At 44.9% G+C, this 17,266-nt stretch overlaps 1 long non-coding RNA gene across 1 annotated transcript; it reads left to right on the top strand.

The window, feature by feature from the left end:
• Positions 1-2,444: 2,444 nt before the first annotated feature.
• Positions 2,445-15,523, top strand: LOC144584472 (uncharacterized). The gene is made up of 2 exons (XR_013538737.1): positions 2,445-2,564; positions 3,082-15,523. It is a non-coding gene; the product is annotated as an uncharacterized LOC144584472 (long non-coding RNA).
• Positions 15,524-17,266: the final 1,743 nt, after the last annotated feature.

Here is a 17,266-nt window from a genome sequence, read left to right as displayed (position 1 = left end):
CGTCTAACACCACAGAGCAGGAGTGTGGCAAAGTGGATCCAAAACTTGCCAAAGTTCCAGAGATTGGCAGGAGGCGTTCAATGTTTCATATTATTTACAACCCTTGTCATCCTACCTCTTCCCTTGAGTTGATGCCCACAGGTGGTCAGTTGTCTGGGATTGGCAGTCAAATTGCTCCCTGGAATTATGCATCATTCAGAATGAAAGGATTGGAGTCCATTTGCTGAGGGGGTTCAAATCCCAATTTGTATATACCAGGAGATTAGAGGAATGACAGTCACACACTAGCATGACAGTCCCTTCTTAAGTATTTTTTTTCCATCTAGTTACAGGTTTTCTATAATGTCTCTTTCACATTTAACTAGATGACCCAAGTGGTGGGATAAAGAATAAGCTATTGCATTTGAAACCCCAGTGGACACCTTGATTATTATTTTTTAACAATGGCAAGGATTCCTCCCTGTCTCTCTCCCTTTGGGAGACCCTTGCCCAATCCGTTGTATCTCCATTTAATCCATTCCCCTCTTCTAAGCCTGAAGAGGAGATGGAAAAACAGGGTCCCTACATCTTGTAACTGACAGCTGTCAGCAATCAATCCCAATTTTCAGCCTTGTGTGGGATATCAAGCCAAGCCACATCATTTGTGTGCAAACACCAGCATGATAAACAAAGTCAGGAGTGCGCCCCCCCCCAAAAGTGACGAGCTTTCATTAAAGGCCCACCGAGAAAATTAATTTTAAAATGACAAGCCAATTAGAGAGCAAACTCAAGGGAGCTCACCTGTCGTGACTTTTTTTTTTTTTACAAATTTGTTCAGCAATAAAAATCCAAGCCCTTTGAGCCAGTCCTGGATGGTTCATCTCAAAAGGGATCACACGTTTATGTAGATCAATGTCCTCTAGGAGCCGAAACTGGCAGTTAAAACAGCCGATGCAACCACAAATTGGGCAGGCACACGATGATACAGGTTGATCACGTGGCCCGCTTTCGGGGCTTAATCATCCCACTCAGCCAATTTGTATTCTCTCTTAGGCACCCCTTGTCCCTGTTTAACAGGAGAGCTCCATTGCCTGAGATCCTTCCAGCTAAATCCATCCTTCTGCTTCGGCTTTTCAGGCCAGAGCGTCACAAAAGGGTAGAGTCAGAGAACAGTGGAGTGGGGGAAAACCCAAGAGTCACAAGCCAAGCCATAGGTGGTGGCGACTGTGCTCTGGAAGCAAAGCCTGCCATGTCACCCTAAGAGGAGCAAGCTTTACGGTGCCTTGAGAACTTGTTTATGGGGGGGGCTGTGGTTCTGGGTGGTTTGGGAAGGTGATGGAGCCAGCCATAGGGGATGCATGTGGCTAGGTCTCATGAGAAAGGGTAAGAGTAGGTCACGACAACAGAAGGAAAGTGAGGCATCAGTTGAAGAAACTGCTGAAGAAACAATGGCTGGCCTTGCTCAGCCATGGAGCAAGGGTGGACCTGCATGACGGAAGGTAGCAACGGAAGATGGCCGCTAGGTCTCGAATTATGGGTCCAAGATGCAGGTTTTCAGGTCCATTCTCCATGTCTCCAGCTTTAGAGACAAAATTTCAGACAACTGGAGACTGACAACATAACAGCAAAGGGAAACTCTCAATTTGGGGGGGGGGGGCTCTTTTTTTGACATCTCATCTTAGCTGCTCTTACTCCTGGATATCGTATGTTGAGCCTTTAATTTCCCCAGAGAGCCTCTACATAGTCTCTCTCTCTCTCTCTCCTGTTTTCTGACTGGTGTTGAAGGATCTCTCCCCTCTGACATGTCCACATCCCCCTTGTCTTCACCCCAGCCTCCACATTCATCCTGAAGGTCTCAGGGAAGGGAAGGATTCTGACCAGGCAGACCTGGCAACATGATGAAGACGGAATCATGGAAGCACCTGCTGCTGATCTAACTGCAGTTAACAGTGTAATTATCTGTGGTTTAGGGGCTTGTCTTCGTAGGTGTTGGTTTACACAGTTGCATCTGATAGTTAGCAAATGTTGATACTCATTGAAATTCCTAACCTAATTAAAGATCTGTTCTCCTGACTCTGGAAAGAGAGCCCGTCTGCTCCTCCTGTGCATCGACTCTGGGACTCTGAGGCATCGCAGCTGAAAGGCACAGCCTGTATTCCACCCGAGGCCTTTCTGGTTTTGCACTCATGGCATCCTTCTGCTGGATTTAATCAACGTTCTTGTTTTCTCCTCCAGTATCACTAAATAAATGGAAATTATTTGGGGGAAAAGAAGGTCCATTCTCAGTTCAGACATGTCAAGCCCTTTGAAGTTCCTTCCAGCCCCACTAGTCTCTGACGTCGGCACATTTCATATCTCTCGTTTGCATTTCGAAAGACAATGATGCCTTTGAAGGCCCGGCCTTGAACGCATCACATTTCCAAATGCCAGCTTTCTGGCTCGGAGCTTTGTGGGAGTCATGTGCCCCTGTTTCCTCAAAGTGGCCCAAAGTGGGTTGAGGGATCTTCCCTCGATGGAGGCGCTGCAGCATTTCCATCTGATGAAAGAGAGGCTGAGCCCAAGGACCTGCTCGTCCTTCTTCAACGGTAAGGATGGGAAGCCTTCCTCGACCCGCCCTCTCAGCCAACGGGGAGGGGCTGCCATATTTTACTCATGGCTGGCCAGAACTGGCCAGGCAGCTCCTAAGAATGTATTGGAGGTCTCAGCAAGGTCCCTTTCCCACAGGAGTGAGGGGGATGTTTTGAACAAAGGGGCCCTCCTCCCGTCCCCCATAGCACAGTTCAATTTTGTGCAACATTTGCCTACTCCAGTGCAAAGCTGTGCAAAGCCTACAAAAAGGAAGGTTCTTTCATTTGACTTGAGTTAGGATGGGTACCGCTTTCTTTAAGAATCTGAAGCACCAATTTGACGATGCCTTTTTCTTAAATTGGCCTTCTCAGCCACACTAGGTGCTGTTGCTAGTCCTCTCTTCAGAGCATGTTACCATAGTCTCTCGAGACTGAAGGATGCCTAATCTGAATCTTTCTTAACAATCAGACAGTCAATGTTCTCTCTCTCTCTCTCTCTCTCTCTCTCTCTCTCTCTCTGCGCGTGTGTGCTCAGCTCCTTAAAAGGAAAGGAAGCAGAAAAAAACACCCCTGTATTTGTCATAAATTGCAAAGCCTTTGGGAATCAGAAAGAGCTTTTGACACCCTCTTCACAGAAGGTGAGTAACCTCAGAGGGCTTTAAGATTCTTCATCCAGGTGCCTCATCTTGTTCAGAAAGCCTAAGCTGACAAGAATGAGGCGTTTCATGAGTATTCTTTGTATTCCTGTTGAACAGTGAAACTTTCACATGAGTCAAATCTTCAAAACTTTTACTTTGTACCCTGCCACCCCATCCCCATTCCAGTTCTTTAAATATTCGTCTAGTGAAAATTCCATCAGTAAAGACAGAGGCTTCAATAGGTCAGAGACCACAAAATAAAAACGGATTGATCGATCAGTAAAGATGGAGGCTTTATATAGCGATGCAATGCCAGAACTAGAGGCTGGATTTGAAGTGAGCTCTAACTAGCAGCAAAATGGAATGGACTGTCCCATTATTTCTTGTGATCCCTACGTCATCCCACATGTGATGTAACTTAGAAATTTATTCGCCTTGATGGAGGCAGCTGTTAGGACTCATGTTTTAGTTTATGGTGTGCTCAGCCTTCCATAGCCTTTTTACATGTATCACAGAAATGCTACATGGTCCTCGTTCTCTATCTGTGCAATGTATTCTTCCGATGCAAAAGCAAAACTTCAGATGGATCTCTGTTGCAATCTTAAATTTTATTATTTTCTTTCTAGGTAGCAGCGGCTGCTCTCAGGTTTGTGCCCTCCACACATAGGATAGACATTTGCTAAAATCAGGCTATATGACATTGATGAGATTCCCTGGATCTAATAGGACAACAATGCCAGGAGAACAGGCCAAACTATTAGGCTGGCATGAGTTGATGTTAAGAAAGCCCTCATATGTGGAATGGAGCACCAAACAACAGGAAGAAAAAGTGGCAGAGATATGTATCAATGCCAGGCAGAGCCTTGTGGCACAGTGGCTAAACTGCAGTACTGCAGTGAAAATCCTGGGTTCAGGTAGCTGGTTGGAGGTTGACTCAATGTTCCATCCTTCCAAGGTTGGTACGTTGAGTACTCAGCTCACTGTGCGGTGGGGGCAATTCGTAACCTGCATAATTAGGTCGTAAACCATCCAGATATGATCTTATGCTCTATGGGGAAGTATATATACAAGCAGCACACATTGCTTTGCTTTTTATCAACATAAATATGATGCGTCTGACTAGAAGACAGTGTAAAAGTTCAGATCAACAGATATAGGGTCCCTTTATGCTTTTTATAGGGTAAAGGATTAAATCATTGAGGTTCTCTCTCTCTCTCTCTCTCTCTCTCTCTCTCTATCGTAGGCTTAACCTCCTCCCCCAATGGTAAAAGATAATTTTACAACACTTATGCAGAAACACCATAACCAAAAATGAAGTAACAAAAACTGTAGTGCTTGGCTGCAATTACGAAACCCCTATTCCAGAAAATAAATTTCATCTCTCTACAGATCTGGAAGAACTGCAGATAACACCGACACAGTTTTGTTTCCAAATGATGAATGAGCTTGATTGCTCGGCAAGGGCAGTCAGTGCCAAAGCCAGCACATTTGTGGACGCTGTGGCTCCCAGAAATCTGCCAGGCGCTTGGAAGGAGGAGAGAAAAGTCTTATTGTTTCAATATTGTTGTAATTATTGTTTCTGGAGATGGAGAGAAATTGAATTCCTCCTTTGGGGGCTCATTAGAGGGGGGGGGGGAAATGCCAAGGCTTTCAAGAAGTGGCAGAAGTACAAACAAAACAATCTTATATAGAAAAATGGAGACATGATGGAAGCCATTGTGGCACCTTAAGAACTAAGGCCAACCGCTTAAAACGCAGGCAGAACAGCTGCCACTTAGGCATCCCTCGGTTCCAGCAGCCTTCCTGTTGCATCATACACTGGGTGATGGGTTTCAGCAGCCATGCTTGTGATGCAGGAAGCCCGCTGGATTAGAAGAACAGCTTAGGCGATGGCTGGTTGGCTCTCGGTTTGTGCAAGAGGTGACTGGCATAACAGAGCAGAGGTCAAGGTTTGGTCGACCACTGCCCAGTTCCTCAGACACATGGAACTTGATACGTAGGCCACAGGTTTAGATACACAGCGTGCATAACACTGGGAGTAGGAACTGAGTGAGGAGGGATACAGGCACAGATGGACAATTGATGTTGAAAGTGGCAATAGGACTATGGACAGGGGAATGGACTTCCACATTGCCAAATATTTACATAAACATATTGACTATAGTGCATTGTCTACCAGGTAAGCCACATTTAATGCACAAATAATTTTATTTCTGAATGTTACTTGGGTTTAGTTCTCCTGAGTCAACCTCTCTTTCTAAGTTTGATTCATAGTCATGTTAGGAAATAATTATAAGCACCAAAATCTGCTGCATTGATCTATATACAGTGAACTAAAAGCCCTAATCTTCGTTTAAGCATTGGAGCGCCTACTGGAATGTATGAATATAACCCACCTTAGTGGTTTTAACAGAAAGCTCATAGATGGAGGATGAATCTGAGTACAGTTCAGTTAATGGTATTAGCTACCAGAATGAGGGCCTTTCTGGCCCAAGCAAAACCAGAGATTCCAGCACGGAAAACAATTGTTAAAGAAGTTCATCAAAGACCAGATTCAATTGGAATCTCAGTCTAATGCTTTGGAATGCAAGCTGATTTCTTTGGAACCACTTGGGCCACGGCAGTTACTTCTAAAAAAAAAAACTGGAGCTTCTCATCTCCTCCTGTTGATGCACTTGGACCTTTCAGGAGAGCCATGTGAATCTTTCTCCTTTGCCTTTCATTAGCCCTGCCAAAATTATTGTATTTCATGATTGCTGTAATTTCTTCAGGGGATTTCCATTAAAATCCGTGACACAAATGTGGAATAAACAAAAATGGAAATACATTTTCCGCAGATTCAGAAGACAGACTTCGAAGCTCACCCTAGATGAGACTCTGAGCTCTTATTCCATGCTTGTTCGCACTATTCTGAGCCGTGCTGAAGCTTTCAGGTGTGAATGCACTGAGTGTGGGAAAATGCCACCTCTTTCTTTACAGGCACACACGCAAGAGTTTGTACACATATCACTGAGTGTTGTCCCAAGGCAAACCATTGAAAGGACATTAGCTGGAAGATGAACGTATCCTTGCCTGGACAGGAGAAGGGAACACGAAGGCAAGCTAGAATGATAGAGATCAGGGTGACCCTGGCATGTCCCGTCTTTCCATTTCTCAGCTCTGTTGTCAAATATGGTAACAGCACCCAGAAAAGTGAAAGGAAAAACATTCTTTCAAGGAGGTGGGGAAGATGGAGGAGAAGATAGAGGAAAACCCCATATTCAGTGCTTACTCTTCACACAGCAGCCTGAGATCAGTTTAAGCCAGGTCAGGGGTCTTGAAAGTAGAATAATACGACTCAAACGATTCTGAAGCAAAGAGAATATGGCCGATCGCTGCCCACCTGGAGTATTCAGGAGGCTTTTCCTAAATAGTTAACGCAGCACCTCGCTGGGGCTGAAAAACCACTAACTTTTACAAATTGAATCAATTTCTACAGCAACTGGAAGTTGCCTGCGTGCACCTAATAGATACGGCGGGAGCCAAATACAAGGAATTTGCCAGGCAAATACTATGGATACCAAGTCACTGCCTGTGTTCCCTGCAATGTGAAAAAGCATTTAGTCAGAAGATTTGGCCATCTTCGTGCCATTTCAGTTTTCTATGTTTGTTCGCAATTGATGACCAATTTGTTTTCCAGAAGCTGGTTTGAAAGGAAGACACCACTTCCCCCCCCCCCGAGCTGTGGAAGGAGAGGGCACTGCCATGCAGAACGGGTGTCAGGATCACATGTGTGTAGAATTAGAGAGTAACGGCACCCGGTTGTCGGGCGTCCTGCATATGTCCATCCACCAGTTTGTTCCCTGGTTCATTTCCACTGGCGAGGACCATTCAAGAAGCGAAATGAAATGAGGGCTTGAGGTCAATATGTAGAAGAAACTGTAGAAGGGCTCCATACCTGGATCATTTGCAGAAGGCGGGGATCCAGTCACTCCATATTGTGGTCATCGATTCAACATCCCGACAGGTCTTGCCTTTAACATCCCATTTCTTGTTGTATGTTTCTCACAAATCCCACTCCCCTGAGCGGCGAGGTGCAGAATTCAGCTTCATGAGAGACTCGGCTTTCTTTTTTAAACCATCCAATGACAAATACATGGTTGTTAACACCAATAAACTATCATAAACCAGAAAGTATGAGAGGGGAAAACAGAAATCATGTCCACACTTGGGTGAGGTGGGGAGAGAGTTCAGCCCTACACACACACACACCTTGAGTGTCCTGTGTTGTCGAGTTGCAACCAACCTATGGTGACCTTTCAAAAGGGCTTTCAAAACATGTGAGATCTCCCAGTTCCTCCCATCCCTATCCATACTTTTGGAGCAGGGAAATCCAACTTTCTGAATCCTAGTCCCTAATTCTATCCACAAGGCCATGCTGGGTCTCTTGGGTCCATGACCCCTCCCCATAACAGGAGAAATGGGAATAAGCCATAGGAATAACTGGTGCAATGACTGTTACACGAGGTAAGAGACGTTAGGAAAAAAGGAAGGCGTGGTTCAGCTCTTTCTTGATATAGAACTTGGATTTTGATGTGGACATCTTCTGCTACGGAAGAGAGATCAGCAGCTGATCTGCTTGTACCCTCACAGCAGCCAGAAGTCACCCTTAATAATCATATAATCAGGTTCCATCAAGTCAGTTGTGATTTATGACAACCCTCTCCAGGGTTTTTTAGTTGGGGAAAACTCAGAAGGGGCTTCCCATTCTCTTATTGTAGGGAGAACCCTAGGATTGTGCAGGGTGCCCAAGGCCACACAAGCTGCGAGGACCAGCGGGGAATCAAACTCCCAACCTCTGGCTCTGCAGCCAGAGACCTAAACCACTGAGCTATCCAGCCAGCAATCGACTCTTAACCTCCTAACCAAGGGATGGAGCTGAGAGAGGGATTCAGTTTTGCTCAATGGGACAAACCACATTCACCCCAAAAGCTTCAGAGCTGATGGGCAGCATCGCTTGACAGCATCGTTTTGAACCTGGGAGTGACACGGACCGAGCCTTGGGGTCCAGATTATATGAAACGTAGCTGAGCAGAGGCTCCAGAACAGAAATAACCACAGGCTGTGCGTGGACTCATATTATGTTCTCCTAATGGGTTTTCATTGGTTCATTATTGTCAAAGCAGCGGAATGGCTTACAGCAGAATGGCTTACAGAATTACAGTCCTCACTAATTATTGGCCTTGAACTAATGAAGGCCTCAAACTAATTGCTTCAAATTTGTAAAATGCCTTGATAATATTCTCGCATGGCATGCACTTTTGAAGCCCAAACAAACAAGTTGGGTCTTGCTTGCATCTTGTGACTCCACTCTCCTTCGGTGTGGAGAGAGAGGTCAACAAAGCCAAAAGGATTATGATTAATGGAAGAAGAGGAAGACCCGCTTAAGAGATCCTTTTGATGGTCCTGAATCTTTCCGGCAGGGGTTTTCCTTAAAGTCCATTAAAATGAGAGCCAAACCAGGTGAAAACATGTTGTTAATCTCTCCCGAGATGCATCTTCAAAGAAGCCGTGCTTCAAAATTGATGCACCAACCAGGAAGTTTTCCATGCAATGTCCCCGGACCACCAAATCCATCTTTCAAGGAAATCCCTTCTTTGCTTTACTAGGCGGGTTGACTCCACAAACTCTGACTAGGATCTGGAAGGCTGTAATTATTGCCATCTTTTCTTCTGTAGCCATGGCACAGTTGCCAGTTGCCTTGCCTTTTAAATCACATCTAAAACCTTCCCCTTCCTTGAGATGTTTATATCTACTTTAAGGCTTTCAGTCAGGAAAGTACTTTAAAATCACCCACATAAAGCAAAATGTGTCCTGAAATCCTTTTCCTGGACTGAGGCTGCAACGCTGGAGGGACACCCCGATAGAATGAAGGCTTTTTTTTTTGGGGGGGGGAAGAGGGACAGCCAGGAAAATGAAGTGGGCCATCGAGGCATCGAGGGGGAGGCAGCCAATCCAACATGGCGCTTGTTTAAATCCTGGAGTATTGTGTTGCTTCTGTGGAAAAAAGGAAAACAAACCCAACCCATTAGGCAAACTGGGAGGGAAAAAAAACAAATCTAGCAAGAGACAGAAAAGCATTTCTTTAATTAGAGGTGTTGTTGCTTGATTAATTAAATTGTTTTTAATTGTGGAATGGAATGTTGATGTATGTTTATAGGAGAAGTTAATCTTTCTCAATTTCTTTAATGGCATTATGACAGACTAATTATTATTCTCCGTGCTTCCATCTTCCTCCCCGGTTTTTCCTTTAATAGTTTAAATCTGCTCCCACACACATCCAGAGCCAAAATTGGGAATGGCCTTTGTAGGGCAGCTTCCTGGTCTGTGCAGGAAATCCAGAACGCCCTCTGAAATCTATCCTGTTTATTCCCACTGGAGTTGCTCTGCACTGTGGAGAAGCAAAAAACACAAACTTCACCTCATCCCTGGAACTACTCTTCAGATATTTGGGGAGTGACCTTCTTCTGTTATCTCCACACTCCAGTCTTTGAAACATATTATGTCCCACCGACCCCTCCTGTCACAAGCCCTGTTTCTAATGATACTGATGGTTTTCATAGAATCATAGAATTACTGACCTAAGGTCATCGAGTCCAATCCCCTGCTCCAGGCAGGAATCCTGATCAAAGCAGATCAGACAAAGATGGTGGTCCAGTTTTGTCTTTCCACATCTGTGCATTTGAGGTCTACCTGCAGAAACATTTATTTGTTTCTTGAATATCTTTATGTTAATTTCCACCCATTTTCACTCTGTCAATCTTATTCTTCGTTTTGGAGGTGTCCGCTATTCCTCCCAGTTTGAATCTTCTGAAAAATTGCTGAAGACTCTTTTCACCCCTTCATCTAAGTCACTGACAAGAATATTGAAGATTTCTGGGACCAAGACAGAACTCTACAATTAGAAATCTCATTCCCATTTGACTGAATCTGCTTTCCAATCAACTGCAAATACACATTATGATCTCCTTCACTTTTATTGAGTTTGCTAACCGAAATACCATGGGAACTTTGTGAAAGGCTGAGATAAAGTCAAGACAAATTACTTTCGCAGCATCCCCGCAATCTACTAATATAGTGATCTAGTTTAAAAACCAAAAGAGATAAGGTTTGTCTGGAATGATTTATTCATGGAAAGAGCATAGCAAAAATAAATGGACCACAGTTTGAAATAGATAAGGAAGTCCTTGACTTCATGAAATAACATCACATATATTAATAGTTCTGTGTTAAATCTTTCTTGATTTTGAGCAGAATGTACCAACCCGAATGTTTACATATAAAGCCCTGCAAATTGATGATGGCCTGAATCTACTTGGCATTCCCAGCTCTCTCAGGGTCTCAGAAGATTTCTTTGAATCAACAGTTGAATGTAAATCCCATGGATTCAGTGGGTCTACTTTAGATGGAACTATCAATTAGTTACTAGGTCTATAAGCCTACTTAAGGGCTGCCCTTTCTAAATTTGTCTTCGGTATTTATATATCTATAAATCTATACATCTATAAATATTCTGGCCTTCTCATTGAGTGTGAGAATTTGGGAAGCCAAGGTAACCTATAAAAAGCTAAGATGCTAAATGGCATGGGGAACCTGTGAAGGCAGAAAACGCACCTTTGCTCGGAAAGGTATCTCACAGCACCGTGATGGAGCGTGGTCAAGCTGGCAGAGTTGCCTTCCCCTTCTGCCTCCAGTGTTTCCTTAACATTTTTTTAAAAATCTACAACAAGACTGTCTCATCTCAGGCTTACGTCTTGCACCCACTTCTGTGGTGCTAGTCTCGGCACAAGTGGGCAACTCACATCTTTGGAGAACACATGCCATATACTTATAAACATGCTTCAAAAGGCCTGGATGGTTCGGTCTGTTTCTTTTTGTTCCTGGTTTTACCAGTTTGACATTTTTATTAAGGTTCTGCTTTGGAACAAGATTTTAATGTTGCTTTTATATAACAGATGGATCGACAGGTGACAGGTAATCTCTGTCGGTGCTTCATCTGGTTCTTTGCCTTGTGACGGTGTTTTCATTTTAAAAAAAAAATGTTTCAAGTATTGTAAATGAATATGAAGAAATAAAATTTTGATTTGATTTGATTTGATTTACATACTCAGAGATTTTTTCCCTGGCAAGTTTTGGGCTGGCTTTATGCAAAGCGATGCTGCCATCAAGCAGGGAGGCTGGTTCAAGCGGCCGAGGATGGAGCAAATCTTCTGTCCTCATTGATGCCACTTCTTTTCGGCCTCTCTGTCCCTCGTTTGCCACCAAGGATGGTGATGTTCCCCAAGCTACCTGCAGCTACCTGCCCAGAGTAGACTATGTCTAGATGGGCGGCATATAAATTCAATAAATAAATAAATTTAACAGAATGGTAGCCACAAAAACCTGTGGCTTGCAGCTTTTGAGAACTTTTTTTTAAAAAAAAAAAACACAGTGTTTTGTCTAGCAGGAGAAATATTAAAGTGTGACACAAATGTTTTTTAAAAAACCAGTGACAATATTAAGGTGTGTTTGCTTTTTTTATAAGTGTGCTGGAAATTAGAGAGCAGAAGCTTCCCCTGAAGGCTTGACTCATCTTGCTGAATATCATTAGCCTTACTTAATGAGCTTAGAGTGCCTTTTTCTTAAGTGAAGGTGATTAGTAAGATTAGTCCTGGTTGTACGCTGTTGGGTGAACATAACAGCCTCCTGCCTGCAGCTTACGCTCCTGATGAACTCAGAACCCTCCGGTGAGAGTTGTTGGCTGATCCAAACTCCAGTGAGATCAAGGCTTGACTTTTTTAATTTTTTATTAGAATCATAGGCCAAGAGAGTATGGCGGAATCGGAATGAGGCTTCGCCTTCCTTGCTTCTCAGCCGAATCGGCTCTTGGTCCTCCTTCGGGCGATGACTTTCGCCAAGTTGCAAACTTGTCCATTCACTGAATGATTGAACTGAAATATTAGCATCGCAGTGAAAGTCCGAGTAGCATGGGCAGTTCCCTGTAAAATTTCATAGCATGTATATATACCTGTAACTAATGGCGGTAAAAAATATTTTACTTATTAATTAGGAGCTTTAATTTCAGTGCTAATCAGTGCATGGCAAGACAAAAAAGCATTGAGGAGAAAGTCTCTCTCTTCCTCTCTCCCTCTCTCTCTTTTGGCATGTTGGTGACATTCTAATGAGTAAATAGAATATCCTATTTATTATTTCTCCATGTCCTGAATTCTGCATGAATAATTTCAGCAGTTATTTATTACTGCCATTACAGAGATGTGCAAATCCAAGAAAGCATAAAGCGAAGTGCTGGAAAATTTCAGGCTCCTGCAGATGTACAATAAAAAGAATTTAATGATTTCTTTAATTGCTGCCAAGGATTGAAGGAAAAGTAGTACAAAGATTTGTGCTAAAAGATTTCTCTGGCAGTTTATGGTGATGTGTCCACTATGGAAGGACTTGGATGTTTGAACCAAAGGCGGCATCCACTGGGGTTTGACACCAGCCAGACGGGAATGGCTTGCATGGGGTCTCCATCATTTCTAAACAGCATGGCCAGGGGAGGATGGGCGTGGAAGTCAAATAGGCCACAAGGCCGAGGAAGGTTTCCTTAAACGGTGGCACTACAGACTGCAGGTGGTTGAGTCAAAATCTGCCCTTTGTGCACCACAAAACAGATTTAGGGTTGCCTTTTCCTTTGTGTGCTATGTTACCTCACTTTTCACATGTTTGGGTCTCCCAGATGAAAGGCATTCAAAAATATGAAACTCCACCAGCACCCTAAAACTGGCACAGGGTAGATCTGACCTCTGTATTCCGTGCAATAGACCAAGTGGCTCTAGAACCAAGTTGATTGTTTCAACAACTATCTCACGGAGGATACCTTGTTCTGCTGGGCGGATGACCTTCCAGTGGGTCCTAGAGCAAATCAAGCCTGAACCGTCCCTGGAGGCAAAATGAGGACTCTGAGACTGTCCAACTTCAGGCATCTTATGAGAAGGCAAGGTTCCCTGGAAAGGACAATAATTCTGGGAAAGGTGGAAGGTAGCAGGAAAAGAGGAAGGCCACATACAAGATGGATTGACTCCCTAAAGCCTTGAAGACGGGCATGATGGCAACCAGCAGAGAGGAACACATAGAAAGCAACTTCTAGATTCTAAAAGGTCAAGATTTTACTCTGTTTTATCCTGAATGAATTTCTTGGGACAAGAAACACCAGTATTTCCTTTTCATGCAACTATTGGCATCCACGATTCCTAATTTGCTCATCTGAACCACCATACTAAGGTAATTAAGATGAATTTGCACAGTAAATTCCAGCTGCTGTCCAGGGAAGATGTTGTTTTAAGAGCTTCTCAGACCTTTTGCAACACACTGTAAAGCCAAAGAAGTTGAGGATGAACCCTAGGAAGAGGGACATCTGGGACCAAAACCTCCTTTGACGATGGGTGCAATTTGATCCAGAATCTAGAGTGTAACCCAGTTCTCACTTTGCTCACAAATAGTCCAGCTGGGAAAGGATTTTTCCCAAAGTCCCTCCTTTCACTACAAGGCATAAAAACCTCTTCAGTCCCAGTGGAAAGCAAAGAATGCCATAAAACAGCAATAAACTTATATTTTATTTCTTTTTTTTTCTTTTTGAAGGGCTTCCCTCCCTCCCTTCGTTCTGGGCAGGCTGACAGGTTCTCCATTAGCCGCCGCTCCAGCTGTGACTTCAGAGACTCCTTCAGCTTTTAGCTGGGCCGGGCCCCTCGTCCTGCAAGTGATGAGTGCTCTCCCAGTGCAGGCTCGCCGTCTTCCCACATCATAACGCAGTGTGTGCTGAAGGACTCCTTCTGCATATTACATGTTCTTGGCCTGGCAGCAAATTTGCTCTGGAACATTCCCTCTGTGGATTTTAATGCCGACTATTTGTCATCGGTCTAATGCTCACTGGATAGCAGTGGGTGCCGTTTGTCATCTTCGAAGCATTTGTCATCCTTGAATATTTGCTTTGAGGACTTGACAATGGACACAAGTTATGGCAGACTGTTTGTGCAGGGGATGCTCTTTTCCTTATGCCATTCATCATCACAAAATGGACCAGGGAGAAATGAACGCATCCTGAATTACCAGCTACACAGGATGGAACTACACCCTTGGGGGAAATGGGTGGCTCACAGGAGGTCAATCCCTACTGCGGTTCAAAATGGCACCTGGTCCAAGAGCTGATTCCTGCAAAATGTGCCTAGGCGGGCGGGTGTGCCTGCGTGGACCCTCTGGAGTCTATGCAAAGAGACGTCAGGGGAGAAGGTGCTCGTGCCCCCCATGATAAAATGGGCCTAGCACGTCCGCATGTGTCTGTCCATCCACCTGGCAGGTCTGGTCCTTCACTTGCCCTGAAGCCTCCAATCACAGGGTGTGGGTAGAAATATAAAACAGAGAGGCAGCTGACACTTGTTTTTTATTGTGTGCAAATTTGTTATTTGAAGAGAGAACAAAGGGATTGGGATGGTGTTCTTTGTGCTTTGCTTTTGGGCAGACGGAACCCCTTCCAAGTAATCTTGTGCTGTCCTGCCCATTTAAGCCCAGCTTGTGACCCCCTGACTCTATCCAGGGTCTCCCTTTAGTGAAAGCCTTTAAGGACCCTCTTCTGCTTGCCTGTGTTTGTGACGCCTTGGCTTGTCCTGTTTGTCAGAAACTCTTTGTCTCTCACCCACACACTCACACACTCCATATGACGGGGAGTCTGTCTGTCTGTCTGTCTGTTTCCAGGCAGTCCACCCAATGAAGAAGAGACGTGAATTTCTGGCCGCAGAAGAAGACGGAGAGGCAAAGAGAGAGGAGGAAACAAGGGAGTTGCCAGAGGCACCCTTTGTGTTAGCCCAGCACTGATATTCCTCTTTAGAGTCATTGGCTGGACACACACACACACACACACACACACACACAGAGAGAGAGAGAGACAGAGACAGAGACAGAGAGACTGAACAGACAGGCAGGCAGGGAGGGGGTGAAGAGGGGATGTCCCCACCCCTGAGGTGGGGCAGTGTTCAACTCTGGGACAGCCCTTTAGGTCATTCCTTTAGGTCAAGGGAAGTTTGCAGGTTGCAGGCTACCTCCATCTCTACTTTTGAAGCCCCCAGGACTTCTCAGTGTCCCACATGGATTTCCCAGAAAACCAGTTTGGGAAATTTCCTGTAGATAGCAGAAATGTGATGAAAAACCAATAAATCTAAAGAGGAATCTCAGTAAGGCAATCTGGGAAAAAAAGGAGCAAAGGGATGGGACTGTGAAGAAATCTAGTGGATATGTGGACTTGGGCCCGTAGTGCCATTTGGACCACGGCCCACATATAGACAAAAAAAACCCCCTTCATATATTAGCCCTCACCCCAGCTGGGAGAAGGTGGAGATGAGTGTGTACTTGCTTGAAAGCCACCTTCCATACAAAAATTGAATGGTCTCCTCCTTCAGCTCTATTTAACCTGGAATTTGTCCCTCCACCTGGAGACCAGGAGAAGCCATGCAATTACCTGAGACTTCCGCTCATGCCCCTCTGACTTGGCGATCCTACCCAACTCTCCTTTTCTGATCTCAGGTGCTTCACTTGGCTTCCTGGCAGAGCCAGCCTTTGGTGTAAAGGTTCTGCCATAGCCTAAATACCTCTGGAACTTCAAGGGAAACCAACAGGAGCTTTGAGAAGACTTTCTCTGGAGGCATTTTATGCCTTTCTGTGACCAGAAGAATGTTAAGGGAAAGTCAATAAGAACTCATGATGTTCCCAGTAGAGGGTTTTTTGGGGGGGGCGGGGGGCGGGGGCGGGAACTCTTCTCTTTCCTGGATTCTGCCTGCTTCATCAAACAAAGACGTCACATCTCCATCATCCAAGGGATCGGAAGACGTGTTATTTTGCCCATTTGATGTCCTGTGGGTTTTTAAAATTCTCTCTGCTGGGAGGACTCCTGCTCTGGATGACACTTTCCGTAGCTTTTCTGCAGGACGTCCGACAATCCCCATCGGCTTGGCAGGGACGAGAGGAGATTCGCAGCAGGGCTCAGCTGGTCTCATCCTCTCTCCTTGCTGAGACCGAAATGTTACTCCTGCTGTTGCGGCAGCTGCGGCTGCTGTGGCCCGCCTTTGCCTCCCGCTTGGTCTCGGCACATCCGTGGACAGCAGCTTGCTTTGGCAAATAAGATCCCAAATGGGAAACCAGCAGGTGGCAGGAAAATGTTCACAACCTCAGTTGCCAGAGGAAGCAACTTGTTCCCATATGGGATGTTGCAAAACTGGACTCAAGAGCTTCCCATTTAATAAAATCCAAAGCTTTGTCTTGTTCAAGGATGGAGACATTTATCTCCCTGCAGAATATGTGGCAGCGGGAGTCGATGGGGAGAGGATATTGTATATTCCCAGGATACATGGAGGGGCAAGCTGTTGCAGAGTTTTGAATTTCTGCTTAAAATTCAATTTTTTTTTTGGTATACAACAGAATTCCAGAGACTCACAGAGGAGAATAGCTTTAAATGTCTCAGATATTTCACCCCTTTCTTATTAACTGGTACTTACAGTCTCTACCCTGAGACATTAATAGTCAGAAGAATAAAAGTGTTTCCTTCCTTACAGTTGGGAAACAGAGAACAGCGAAGCTCACAAACAGACCAACTGGGAACTGACAGAAGAGAGCCAAAGAGAACACTCAGTGGAGAGGCGGGCCTTTCTTTGAATCCCGAGGCAGGGACAATGATTGGTTAATGCTGGGTAGATTGATAGCCATCCCCAGCCCAGAAAGGTCCCTCCCAGCCAAACATACTACAAGGCAGCATGTGGGGCTGTAGAAACTCCCGCCCCAGCATCACGTCCTTGTCCACCTGCAGACGGGGGGCATCTTTGCCTTGTCTGTGGAACCCTGGATAGGAAGTGATGGACCTTTATGCGATTGGCCCTGCTCTTGGGCAGAGTGAGACGAGTGTCCCAGGCTGCACACACAGGGGGGAGTGGCAGCTTCACGTACCAGAGATGCTCTTTTGTTAATCACCAGGATGTTCCCCTCTGTTACAGGAGAGAGAAAGTGCTGGGCAAGGGTCAT

This window comes from Pogona vitticeps, chromosome 11 (genome assembly GCF_051106095.1).
Source record: "Pogona vitticeps strain Pit_001003342236 chromosome 11, PviZW2.1, whole genome shotgun sequence".
In the NCBI taxonomy this organism is placed as follows: Eukaryota; Metazoa; Chordata; class Lepidosauria; order Squamata; family Agamidae; genus Pogona; species Pogona vitticeps.
Note: the sequence above shows the minus strand (reverse complement) of the source record. Positions and strands in the feature narration are given on the sequence as shown.